The sequence below is a fragment of the Eptatretus burgeri genome, chromosome 3, assembly GCF_056783735.1.
Source record: "Eptatretus burgeri isolate ZD-2024b chromosome 3, Ebu_testis_v1, whole genome shotgun sequence".
NCBI lineage: Eukaryota > Metazoa > Chordata > Myxini > Myxiniformes > Myxinidae > Eptatretus > Eptatretus burgeri.
The window spans coordinates 59,262,569-59,276,332 of NC_140963.1; the positions used below are offsets into that span (position 1 = coordinate 59,262,569).

Below are 13,764 nucleotides of genomic sequence, written 5' to 3' on the forward strand. Positions count from 1 at the left end.
GTTATAAAGATATATATATATATATATATATATATATATATATATATATATATATATATATATATATATATATATATCTCTCTCTCTCTCTCTCTCTCTCTCTCTCTCTCTCTCTCTCTCTCTCTCTCTCTCTCTCTCTCTCTCTCTCTCTCCACGGCTCTGCTGCTGATGCAGTGTCCCCCTTTCCAGTACACTGGTGCTCATTTTGCCGACCTCGGAAGCATGACATGCTGAGTCAACCCACCTGGTGTGATGAAACGGCACGATAGGGGCTCAAACTCAGGATCCTAAGATCTTACTTCAGCCACCTTAACCGTTTAGCCAACTCCAGGCTTATAAAGATACTTAAAAGTTAAGATACACATAAGATAAGTGCCAAAATAAAATTGGGTTGGAGGATTTTAACGGACTACTGATGCTGTTTTTCACTGGTATATAAATGACTGAACCAAGCAATTGAACCAAGACCAAGGAGTGGAGAAAAACAACCTTGGTATTTCAATGGAAAACATCACGAATTTGAAAAATATCAAATACTAGACGACCCGTGAACCCGTTGGGTTCCCGTTGGGACAATGGTTGATGAAAAAAAATCATTTCAAAAAAAGAAAGAAAAAAAAAAGATAGCTCCAGCGAACTATACCGCTGAGGTTGTTTGCATTGATCAAATACTCCCGAAGAGTACTTGACTGAATCAGGAATTGATTTTTTTTAAATAATTTTTTCGTTGCCCGATTTGAACGAAACTTGATACTGCACACCACAGGAGAATGGTGAGTGAGGTGGCCCTAAAATTTTTGTGCAATCGAGTACCGTTTTGGCTGTATTTTGGGAACATACATGCATACATACATACATACATACATATATACAAGATGAGAGTTTTAGTAATATATAGGTAGATGGCTTGTTGAAGAAATAACCAAAACAAAAGTACATAAAACAAATAAGTGAATAAATTTAAATACAAATTAATTAAAGAATGTAAAAAATATAAACATCCTTGAATGAACAGAAAACTTTGATGGTTGTCAAATAATCAACGGAATTTGCTCAGATCAGAGTGCTGAGATTGATTTATCATTTCATCTCTACTCAATGGAGATATTTAATCCAAAAAAACAAATCCTAACATACTACTTATTAACATTCACGATTGTGATGAAAGAGAATAAAATACTTTGATAAATGACAAAACAACCAATAATTATTTATAGACTCTCTTTTTGAGTTCAATGACCAGCGAAACCCTTGGTGTTTTAAATTAATTAATTGATTAATTAATGTAAATATGGCAAATCAAGATGATAAGATATAAATATGAGGTTTTCAATGCCGAGCTGTGAAGATGCTAAGATGGGGAGGAGTGATATTTTGGAAGGATGGCGAAAGTCTTTTTCCTGCCCCCCCCCCCTTTTAAGGGGGTATAACTCACAACTCATTTTCCTTCTACTAAGGTCTGCAGAGAGGGAAGAGGCTGCTACCTGCCTATCTTAAGCATGAGTGAGGCTTACACATAGGGTGGAGTCATAAACAGCGATAGAGGATTTTCCAGAGTCAGAAAGATCGTTGATGAAGATTGGGAAGATGACTGCCAAAGACACTGCCTTAGTGGCACTTCAGCCTTTACAGGGAGAGGAGATGAAAGGATTCTGTTGAGAGCCACGTGTCTGTGGAGTTGGCCTTGGATGCCATAGGCAGAGTTTGGAAAGGAAGGCGGGGTGTCAGATTATCAAATGCTCAATTATACATGCTATCTAGAGAGACGACCCTGATATTGAAGACCTCCAACCATTGTTGGGGGAGTAGAAGTAGCATGGGGTGACATGACAAGCGACCTCTTCGTGGTTCACTGCACAGCTTTTAGTCGACCAACAGGTTGTCATCCTGGCATATTCTGAGTGGAGGTCTACATTACTACATTATGTGATACTCTTTGTGATTGTGATATTCATACTCCTTCTGTGACTGTGGTACCATGAATGCCTGTGCTCCTGGTATTTTTTAACTGAATGTGGAGCAATTGATTCCAGATAAAAAGGAAGTGCTGCTTAAAATAGCCTCATGTTCTCATCATCCTCCAAGAATCCACACATGTGATGAAAGTAGAGCTATTCTCTCAGGCTACCAACTGGTTGATATCACCCCCAGTGAACATCACTGCCTCGCAACCTATGTAAAGTCTACCATCATTGACATCAAAGTTGTGTCTTCATCACAGCCTGATGCTGAACTCCAGCGGTACACAATCTGCGTTCAGGGCCTTCATGTTTCCAACATGCATAAGCTACCCCCACTTCTCCACAGCATATATTCACCCCTAGTTACTGCTTTAATTGTCATTGCTGATGATTTTGACTGCCCACATACTGAATGGGGCTATAACTACCCATCAACTGATGGTGAAACCTTGTGTGATTTGGCCTCCCAATCTGACCTCCAATTGTGTTTTGATAGATGAGAACCTGTGACCTTATTATAAAGCCGCTGGGGTACCCACACCAACTCTGATCTTGCCTGCTGGAAGGTTAACTCCTCATTCACCCCTCAAAGGACTGTGTTGGAACATTTCCCAAATTGTTAGCTGGTTCTCAACAAGTATGCTTCCCGAGCTGCTCCCACTCTTGCCTTACCTTACCTTACCTCTCTTACCTTACTATAACTTCAGAAAAGCTGATTGGGAGGTGTACTACAATCTAACAACAAAAGCAATAGACTCTCTCCCTGCTCCTGACTGAGGATGTTAAGGCCAGCTTTGCTGCCTTTTGCCAATCTATCATGGCAATTTCCAAGAGATGCATCCCTCGTGGCCATCGAAAAGTACACGTTCCTGGATGGGATCCCGAATGTAAGCACTTGCACAGTCAGGACTGCTACTAACAATGAAGAGATGAGTGCTGCTGCTGCCGAATTTAAGTCTCGACTAGATGAGGCCTGCAGATCAAGATGACAGTAGGCAGTATCAACGATTGACTTCACTCACTCCAACGAGAGAGCATGGAAAATGGTAAACCACCTTACTGGCAAAATGGCAAAGAAGCCAGCGTACCCAGTATTACCTGACTCGATAGCAAGAACCCTCATCAGCAATGGCTACTACCCCAACCCAGACAGTGCATTTTCCCACAAAGTAAATGCCAAACTGTAGCACTTCTGGACAGCACCATCAGCTGACTGGTTTGGCTGTGGACTTCAGCACAGAGGAATTCAAGTTTGTCCTGGAAAGCCTAAATTTTGGAAAGCACCCGAACATTATAACATTCATGCAGAGCATTTGAAGAACTCCAGCACTTGCCTACTCCTCTGGCTTAAATGCTTCATGTCCTACTGCCTTTCCTCACTCAGGATTCCAAAGCTCTGGAAGAGGGCCAATTTTGTGGCCACTCTAAAACCCAATAACCCCAGAGACCTCCCAAAGAGTTACAAGCCAATATCGTTGCTATCTGTCCCATTCAAGGTCCTTGAGAGGCTCATCCTTAAAAGGATAGAACCACTTGGTAAGAACCACTTAACAGGATAGCACTCCTTCCAGAACAAGCAGACTTCAGAGAATCGTAGCACTGAATATCAGATTCTAGCTGCAACTGACATTACGGAGACTGCCTTTGAAGCAAACCAGAAATGTGGGGCTGTCTTCTTTGACTTGTTTTCAGCATATGACAGTCTGGCACTGTGGCCTGCTGCTGAATCTCCACAAGATACTACAGGACCACCACCAAGTCCACTTTATCCATGTCTTGATATCCAACCGCTGCTTCAGCGTCTACCTTAACGGACAAACCAGCAGAACCCACAACCTCAATAATGGAGTTACGCAAGGCTCAGTCTTGGTGCCCCTGCTTTTCAATGTGTATGTATCAGACCTCTCTGACACAACAGGTACTAAACTTGCCTATGTTGATGACCTTGCGATTCTGCATCTGCGCAAGTCTTTTGAGGAAGTTGAGGCCACTCTCAGCCCAGACATTGCTTCTATGGACCGCTACTACCACCAATGGCACCTATGTCTCAATGTCCAGAGGTTAGTCTGCTCCGTTTTCCACCTTCAGAATGGTAATTCAGACAGGCAGCGAGAAATCCAGCTAATAACATCCGGCTTCCCTTCACGCATGCTCCTACCTACCTTGGCGTGCAAATGGACCAGTCGCTGACCTTCAGGCAGCATGCAGAGAAGGTATCAAGGAAAGCCACTGCTCGAGTTAACCTTATCCATAGACCAGCTGATTATAACTGGGAAGCTGAATTCACTACCTTACACACCTCAACTCTTGCCGAGTACATGCCACTGCAGAATACTGCGTGTCTGCATGGGGAAGGAGCCACCACACTAAGAAGGTAGATGTGCACCTCAACTCTTCTTTAAGGATCATCAGTGGATGTCTTCACCATACTCCCACCCATCACCTCCCAGTCTTTGTGGGCATCCATCCCCATCACATCAGAAGAGCAGCCATCTCTAGACAAGCGGTCATTGCATCTCTGAACACCAACCACCCGTTACACAACAAGCTTAGAGAAGATCTACTCCATCTTTCCTCCACAGACTGGAACCTCAATAGCTTTACTGGATTTGTTCAAATCACAGCAGACAATGGCACCAACGCATGAAGATGTTTTACGACGTGCTCTTATTTTTCATAATTTATACATTTTTCTTGGTGCCAAATGTTGTCACTTCTATCGTACACGACTGCCAGCAGTCACTAAACATCAGAATGAGAGTTAATGAAGCGAGTTTTCATCTGAATGTGGATACAAAATGACATTGGTTACCAAATGCCTGAGAACAAAGGACTTCGCTGTCCACGCAAACGCGGGAAAAGAGGAGGTGTCTTCGTAAGACTACATTGCCATTCATCTTGAGCACCACTCTCAACTATTCACCTTCCTAATCTGCAGTCCATGGACAAAAAAACTTGAACTTTTTGCCACATTCGACACCAATGTGAGAATGAGTGACTACTGCGCTTTCTGCCTAACCGAGACGTGGCTTGATGCCAACATCCTGGATGTTGCGATCCGACTCGATGGTTTCTCGGTGTATTGAATGGACAGATTGAAGGAGATTACTGATAAGGTAAATGGAAGTGAGGTACGTTTCTTTATAAACACCTCCTGGTGTACGAATGATGGGATTACTTCTCGGTTCTGTTCACCGGACCTGGAATGCTTGGCGATCAAGTGCCAACCCCACTACCTGCCTCGGGAATTCTCATCAGTTATCCTGACTGATGTCTTCATACAAACACATGCCAATGCCACAGAACAACTTCATGAACTTTTGGATATTATTTCTTGCTATGAAAACTCCTACTCTGATGCTGTTTCAGTCGTTGCTGGAGATTTCATCCATTGCAACCTCAAGAAAGAGCTTCCCAAGTATTTCCAACACATCACATGTCCAACAAGAAGCAATAGGACCTAAGACCACGGCGATCCAACAACAAAGGCTGCTTATCATTCAGTACTTTGCCCTCACAACGGTAAATCCGATCATGCTTTAGTTTTCCTAATATCAGCATATAAACAGGAACTCAAGTGCTCAAGGCCTGTCGTAAGGCCCATGCAGCGCTGGGCAGAAAAATCAATTTTTCAGCTGTTAAGGCATTTCGAGACGGACTGGAACGTATTTAAGGACTCCTCTACTGATCTGGATGAATACATGGACACTGTTATCCATTACGTGAAGTTTTGTATCGAAACCTGTGTTCCAACTAAATCAGTCCGGAGCTGCTCCAAACAAAAGCCATGGTTCAAAAGAAATATTCATGACAAACTGTGGATGAGTGCTGGCGCAGTCAAAGCAGCTGATGAATCTATGTACAAAAGATCATGTTACGACCTAGAGAGGGCTATCATGGCTGCCAAGTGGAAGTACAGGAACAATCTGGATGATGAATTCAATGAGAAGGATTCCCACCAGCTATGGCAGAGGCTCCAGACCTCACATCATGCAAGGGGAAATCCAAAGAAGTTGACAACTCTGATGCCAAGTTGCCAGATACTCTAAACGACTTCTATGCCCATTTCGACAAGGTCAATACTGAACCACGCCTAACTCGTGAAATTGATTCTGAGGCCGCCACTCTGCAAGTCTCCCAGTCCGATGTAAGTAAGACTTTCACTCAGGTGCAGGCTCGAAAAGCCGCTGGTCTTCATTAAATTTCCATCTTGTGCCCTTAGATGCTGTGCGGATGAGCTATCTGCAGTTTTCACTGACATTTTTAATCTCACTAAAGCTGTGGATCATTACATTGTTGTTGTTTTTTTAAATCTGTCATACCAATACCGAAAAGGTCTCCGGCTACTGTATGTGCCTAAAGGATTACCAGCATTAACATCAGTCATAATTTAATGTTTTGAAAGTTTAATATTGTCTCACATCAAGTCTGTCATTCCTGAAACTCTAGAACCGTTTCAGTTTGCCTATCATTCAAACTGTTCTGTTGATGACGCTATCTCACTAGCCCTCCAATATCCTTTTACGACATTGATAAGCATAATACCTATGTTAGGATGCTTTAGTTGACTACAATTCAGCCTTTAATACTGTTTTGCTTGTAGGGGTAGATGGAGGAATTTCATTGTGAAGATAGGATTGTATAGTATAGTGTGGTCCATGGATGAGGAGACATCTTGATATAATTTAAGTAGGGAGAGCTGTGAGCTTATATTAAGATTATTACATGTCGCCACACGGGTGTTGGTGCTGTGTTAACTCTGTAGGGTCGAAGGCTAGTTTCTCCCAGTATCTGATTGCCCCCTGTGACCTTTTCCTACGTTTTTGTATTTGCCAAATACAAAAAAAAATGATAACCCAAATTTAATTTGAATTGCCAAATACTGGACTTTTTGGCAATGAGAACTGTGCTGACCTTTATGAAGGACTTTGTCAGTCTTCTTTCAGTCCAGTGGTTGAGAAGGATACTCCAGAAATGGTACCACTTGAGAAGGAGTTTGAAGTTGAGGAATGTATGGGGAATGAACCATTGGATGATGATTAGATTGTTGGATTGGAGGAAAGAAAGAAATGGATGAGGAAAATGAGCTTACGAAAGAAATGAACACTTGCCGAGAGGCAAATCGGGAAACAAATTTGGCAGAACCCTCGTTTCTTTTTCTGGCTGATGGATATGCCCATAATGGAATGGTACACCACCATGACCACCAGCCTTTGGTAGCTGACCCCATCATACCAACTGGACCACCAGTTGAGATGGTTGGCAGACGTGAACCACCGTACCTCAAAACACACGCGACTCTGATGGTGACAGTGTGGTTGAGCCTGGTCAGTTTTTGAATACTTGTGGCCCGATTTTACCAATTTGTCTGGCCCACTCAACAGCTGTGCTCCCAAAAAGTCTGATTTCAGATCCAAAGGATAGCTATGGTGATGGCGTTTGCACTAACCATAGTGGCTGTTTGTCTGGCTTTTGCCTATCGTAGATGGTGAAGTACGGTTGGCGGTGTTCATGCATACCCAGGAATTATTGTTGTCATACTGGTTGTAATTCAGCCAATCATGGCTTTGTTCCACCCTCATCCTGGCGCACCCAAGAGATACATTTTTAACTGGGTCCACTGGACTGTGGTAATGTCTGCCTGGACTTTAGCTGTGGGCACAGTTTTTCTGAGGGTGGATCTGAGAAATTTTGGTCTACCAGATCCTGGAGGAGGATGCAGGCATCGATCGGGAGTGGATGTGAGAACATTGGGTCTACCAGATCCTGGAGGAGGATGTAGTCATCGATCCTGCTGCCTCTCGCAAGAAACCTTGTTGACGTCGTTCCTGTGGCTGGCCTGGTTCTCTGGCATCTCCTCATCGAGGATGTGCATGGAGTCTACAACTGCACCCAAACATCAGCCAGGTTGGTCTGCAAGATTTTGGAATCACAGTAAAATTTTAGGAGAAAGTAACAAAAGTATGGAATCCAGGGAGACTGAAAGCAATGAATCCACAAGGGTGGATTAGAAGGGTGTGGGGAAAACTAGGAGAGGTGGATGACACTATTGGACCCGACCAACCTGTGATGACCTGCACTGAGGGTAAGGTGCCTTGATGCTGACTGCCCCAAGAGTTCAGATTTGCTTAGAAATTTAGACATGGGTAATTAGGATGGGAGCGGGCGAGAGTGACCCATTGGTCGGTAAAGGATCGGTTTGGAAACCAGAATTGTCTTGTTGTGTTGATGTCTGTTATGTGTCAAGAATCGAGTTGTCTTTGGAGAATGGATGTGGAATACAACCATGGTAGTGGAGGAACACGATCAGCATTTTTGCATTACAATGTGAGAATTTAATAGCAGCGGGGGAGAGAATGATATGTTAGATTTTGAGGGTGTGGAAGGTGTGTGGGTCTGCAGGAATGGATCAAGCTCTGGAGGAGGGGTGAGTGTGCCCTCCCCCCTAACCCCCCGAGGTAATTTGTCCCTGGAAGGATATGTGAACATAGCAGTGTGATTCTCGTTCTTCCTGATGATGCGAATGTGTTCACGTGCTGAAATAAGATGCTCACCATTGTCTGATCAACTGGCTCGTGAAATCTGTACGACTGAGGTGGAAAGGAGAAGAAGAGCGCCTTTCTTGGCCTTATCTCGGTGGCGGAGATGTGTTGACTGCCAAGAGGCAGAAGAAAGTGATAAGCCTGAGTCACAAAGTGGATCTGCTGAACCGGCTGTCGAGAGGACAGAGTGTGGCTTCCATGGGCAGACACTATTGAGTAAACAAATCCACCATTGGCTACATGCAGAATAATGAGAGGGAGATCCGAGAAAGTGTTGCGGCGAGTGCTGTACCAAGCACCAAAGTGGTCTGGGATGTCCACCCATATCTGGCATGTCCACCGACAGAGGATGGAGAAGGCGCTCAGTGTATGGATTGATGACAACATACAGAAAAACATTATTTTAAGTGGACCTCTCATTCGTGCAAAGGTGATGCGTATGTATGTATGTACGTGGATCTGGCTGGCACAGGTGGCACGAGCACAAGTGGCCCGGGTGTAAGCAATGCAGATACGAGCAGCCCAAGTCCATTCCAAGCGAGCATGGGATGGTTTGACTGCTTCAAGAAGCGCTGCAATCTCCACAACATAAAACTGGCAGGCGAGTGTGCCTCTGTTGACGACAAGGTGGCCGAAGTGTTCCTTGCTCAAATCAGGCAGCTTATCGAGGAGAAGGGGTACCTGCCAAAGCAGGTGTTCAACGTGGACGAGACAGGCCTGTTTTGGAAAAAGATGCTAACGCAAACTTTTATCTTGACGCACGAGGGGGACAGCATCAGGATTCAAGGCTTCAAAAGACCGGGCATCTCTTCACTTCTGTGCAAATGCAAAAGGGGAGTGCATGACGAAGCCCATGATGATGTACCATTTCCTGAGCCCACATGCTCTTAATGGCAAGAACAAGCACACACTGCCCATGTTTTGGAGGGCCAATAGGAAGGTGTGCATGATGGCAGTAATTTTCATCGACTAGTTCCATAACTGTTTCATCCATTTCAACCATGGCAGTGAAGAACTTCAGAGGACAACACGGAGGAGAGGCATAAAATTTTGAGTATATGGAACTTGCATGCCGAGAAGCTCACCGAGGAGGAGTTTGGAGCCATTACTAAGGTTTCCGAGAAGGAGGAGGAGGAGGGAAGAGGCGGACGGTAATGAGGATGAGGTCTTGAGGTTCAAACTCACGGTCAAGTTCCTGGGTGAGATACTGCAGGACATGTGGTCAGTTACCAAGAGGTTGATGCCAATCCCGTCATAGAGCATTACCTCAAGATCAAGAGGGGCTTGGATGATGTGATGCTCCCAAACAAGGAGCTACATCGAAATCTGCGGCTATATGCCATGCAGCTCTCAATCACAAAGTTCTTCCACCCTGGTCCGTCCACCTCAGGAGCACCAGCACCCTCGCCTGCCTCTCCTGTCTTTCAGTGAGCGACTACTCAGGATCTTCACTCGCTTCAGTACCTCACCTACATTCCTTTCGGTGCATGACTCATCAGCACCCTCACTTGTGTGACTTCAGACAACTCCACTAAGTTCACTGGATTTTAAAACATCATCATCATAATTTAAAAAGTTGCGTTTGTTTTTTTCAAATAAAAGTTTGAAATGGTCCCTGCTGCTGGTTTTTTAAAAACTTTTATGGTATGGTTGGTTAATCCCTTTTAATAAACTGTTATTTGCATTACTTCAATAAACATTGGAAACTGTTCCTGGTGTTGTCTGTTTTTTATTTGTAAGCATTTTTTATGAAACTATAATCATGTGTATTCTCAGTCAAAAATATTTTAAACTTTTAAACGTTTCCCCGATGAATCGGAAACCACTGAGAACCTAGAGTGCCTTCAGAAAGTGTTCACACTCCTCAACTTTTGTCACATTTTGATGTTACAGCCTGAATTTAAAATGAATTAAATTTTAAAAATTTGGTCACTGATCTACACAAACTACCCCATAATGACAAAGTGAAAACATGTTTTTAGAATTTTTTACAAATTAATTCAAAATGAAAACCTGAAATGTCTTACATCAATAAGTATTCAACCCCTTTGCTATGACACTCCAAATTGAGCTCAGGTGCATGCAATTTCCTTTGGTCATCCTTGAAATGTCTCCACAATTTGATTGGAGTCCACTTGTGGCCAACTCAAATGATTGGGCATGATTTAGAAAAAAAACGCATCTTTCTATATAAGGTCCTACAGTTGACAGTGCATGTTAGAGCTGAAACTCTACCATGAAGTCCAAGGAACTGTCCGTAGAACTCCAAGATAGAAATGTGAGGAGGCATAGATCTGGGGATGGGGGGGAAAACAATTTCTGGAGTGTTGAAAGTTCCCAAGAGCACAGTGAGCTCAATCATTCGGAAATAGAAAGAATATGGACCTTCCAAGACTCTTCCTCGAGTTGGCCATCCAACCAAACTTAGCAACTGGGCATTTTTGATTTTCCCTCCTGAATCATGAACCACCGGAACCTATCTCCCCTTTTTCCATTGAAACAATGCCTTGCTATTCGCAGCATTTTGCAGGAACATATCCCGTGCGAATAGCGATATCTGAAAGTACTTCAATTTAAATAAAGGTTCAATTGGGGTGATATAATATGGGTGTTGTTTAGGACTGCTTCTGGACCACTTCACTAGCATGAAACTTTTAGATTGTTTTATTTTTAACGATCATTAAAATAACTATTTTATTAAAATTGCATAGGGTATTGTGTTCTATGAACTCTCGAGTTTACAAATGAATAAGGACACTTTCAAGTCGATGATTAACTTCTTGACACCTGTCTGAACTTGTATTCATGTTTCATATGAATGACTAACTTCTATGAGGCATTCCTGCATGTTGGTTCGGCTGTTATGGCTGCAAACGGCATTATTTATAGATTAACAATCAACAGTGCGGCCTTAGAATGCTTTCAGAGAGTATAAAAAATGGCAGGTTCCTGACAGACAAATCATCGTTCTCCAACGTCTGCTTTGAGAGTTTTTCTGCTCATTCACTGCAGGGAAGACAAGTTTAAAGTAGATAATATAAAAATGTCTCTTAAAGATCTCCCTGATCAGGTTCTTCACTCAAACCTTGACTTGATGGAGTGGGATGATTTTGGACTTCCATGGACAGACAGGTATGTCCTCCTCACTTTATATATTTTACATTATTAATACTGTATAACCAGATTTAATGTTATTGTATTTACATTGCCTCGAATTACTTGTTTCTTTTTATTACAGTGTGGATAATTTCCCTGATGACTCATGCACACACACAGTATATCTACAGTTAACCTTCATTCAGAGTTAAACCTTGACTTGCTCGAGTGGGATGATTTTGGTCTTTCGTGGACAGACAGGTATGTCCTGCTTACTTTACAAATTTTATATTATTAGCGAGAGTGACATTGTTAGTGAGAGAGATGTTCGTGAGAAAGAATATTGTTTGCGAGTGGACTACCGGTGGAATGACGGGGATCGATTGCGCACACCGGCGGAAGGGTGTGACCATGTCCAGGAGGGAGAGTCCCAGCCAAAGCATTTCTGGAATAACTATATTTAATGTTAACTAGCAGATACCTGTCTACGATGGGTATGGGGGACAGGACGGATCACAATACTCGGTTACGGTAGTTTCTTTGGATGTTTTGCGCCGCATTCAACAGCTCAGTTCATATTGGTGGAGTGTCTGGGTGCCCATGGTAGCGTTTGAGACCGGTCGCTTTCGATTGTTGGCCTTGACGCATAGTGCTGGATGAGTAACACAAATGATTTGACATAATCATCGTTTCTATATTACCTCCATCAACAGATTAACAACATGGCAGGATAAAAGTCATAAATACTGAGTTGAACAATCGTCCTGAACTCATGGACTTCGTTAAGCAAAGCACGTCGTCTGGGACCCGGCCGTCGGTTTGCCACCGAATGCTGCTGATTGTGACGTCATCGATTCCCTCTGAAAATTATATCTATATTCGATTTTTTGAATCTGCTATCACTTGCGTAAATAGATGGAACACATAATGTGAAGATTTCAGAACTATGAACAGAATATGTTCGGAGAAAAGTGTGTTAGAAGTTCCAGGCTTACGCCCGTTATATTATGATATATTTACATTGCCTCAAATTACTTGTTTATATTTATTACAGTATTACATCAGCCTGTTATGAACTAATCAATGCAGTGTGTGGCACCCCACCATCGTGCTGTGAAAGCGGCATTCGGATAGGGTCATATGATGACTCATGCAGCGCGACCCTCAAAACCATTGTGTGAAGGTCCACGCCGGAAGCCACCCTTGGAGGGGGCCCTCGGTTATCATCAGCCTCTTATGAACCCAGGGATGAAGTTGATGTGAAATTCAACAATATTGATGTAAGAATTAAACATGCTTATCTCTCATAATAATAAATGTCAGTGTGTGTGTATCGTTGGTTGTTATCTCCATTTGTGGGTTTGAGGATATGGAACGAAGTCCTCCCAGGCCTCAAAGTATCCGCTTTCGTTTCGGTAAGGGATCACAGTTCATGGACCAAGCTGGTCAACTTTGTTGTTCTCAGAGTTTTGTTCCAAGGGTTCTTTTCAGGATAGTCCCTGAACCCCAGACTGCCTCCAATCTTGATCTCGTTTTTGAGGTCCTGGCATTTGATCATTTTCTTAATTTCTGCGTTGTTTAAGCCAAAATCGCTGGGTACCGATATCTCAATCAGGAATGCTGTCTTTTCCTTTTTGGTCCTGAGAACGATGTCCTGTCGCAATGCTGTGTTTTCTATGTTCACGTTCAATGGGATCATTTGGTTGTACATGAGCACGACGTCCTTATTTTCAGTAATTGCCCTTGGTTTGTTTCCACGAGTTTTCTGGAACTGGGATGTTGAAACTTTTGCAGATATGCCAATTAATCACTTTGCATACTTTGTTGTGCTGTTGTGTATAAAGTTGTTCTGATGATAGTTTTTTACATCCCAAAAGCAGGTGACTTGTACTTTATGTTTCTGTCTTGAAGAACCTATACTTGCCCATCTTGCTCAGTCCCGCCATTTTATTAAATCCATTGGTGCAGTGTAGTGGGGCAACTTAGCTAAATATAGCATAACAATTGTGCATTTTGTGAGGAAAGCACCAAATTTGGCACACTAGTAGCCCATCATATTATGAACAGATTTGGATATTGGGCCATCTCAAATTTTTGATGGCAGTGGAAAATGTCTGCCACAGCCATCAGCGGCTGAATTTGAGATGGCCCAATATCCAAATCTG

General features: G+C 43.0%; 1 long non-coding RNA gene across 2 annotated transcripts in view; it reads left to right on the plus strand.

Annotated features, from left to right (window-relative positions):
- Positions 1–5,559: 5,559 nt before the first annotated feature.
- Positions 5,560–13,764, plus strand: part of LOC147029994 (uncharacterized) — a 52,428-nt gene continuing 44,223 nt past the window's right edge. For both annotated transcript variants that reach the window (XR_015056170.1, XR_015056169.1), the window contains exon 1: positions 5,560–12,879. This is a non-coding gene — a long non-coding RNA (uncharacterized LOC147029994). The remainder of the gene's footprint in view (positions 12,880–13,764) is intronic.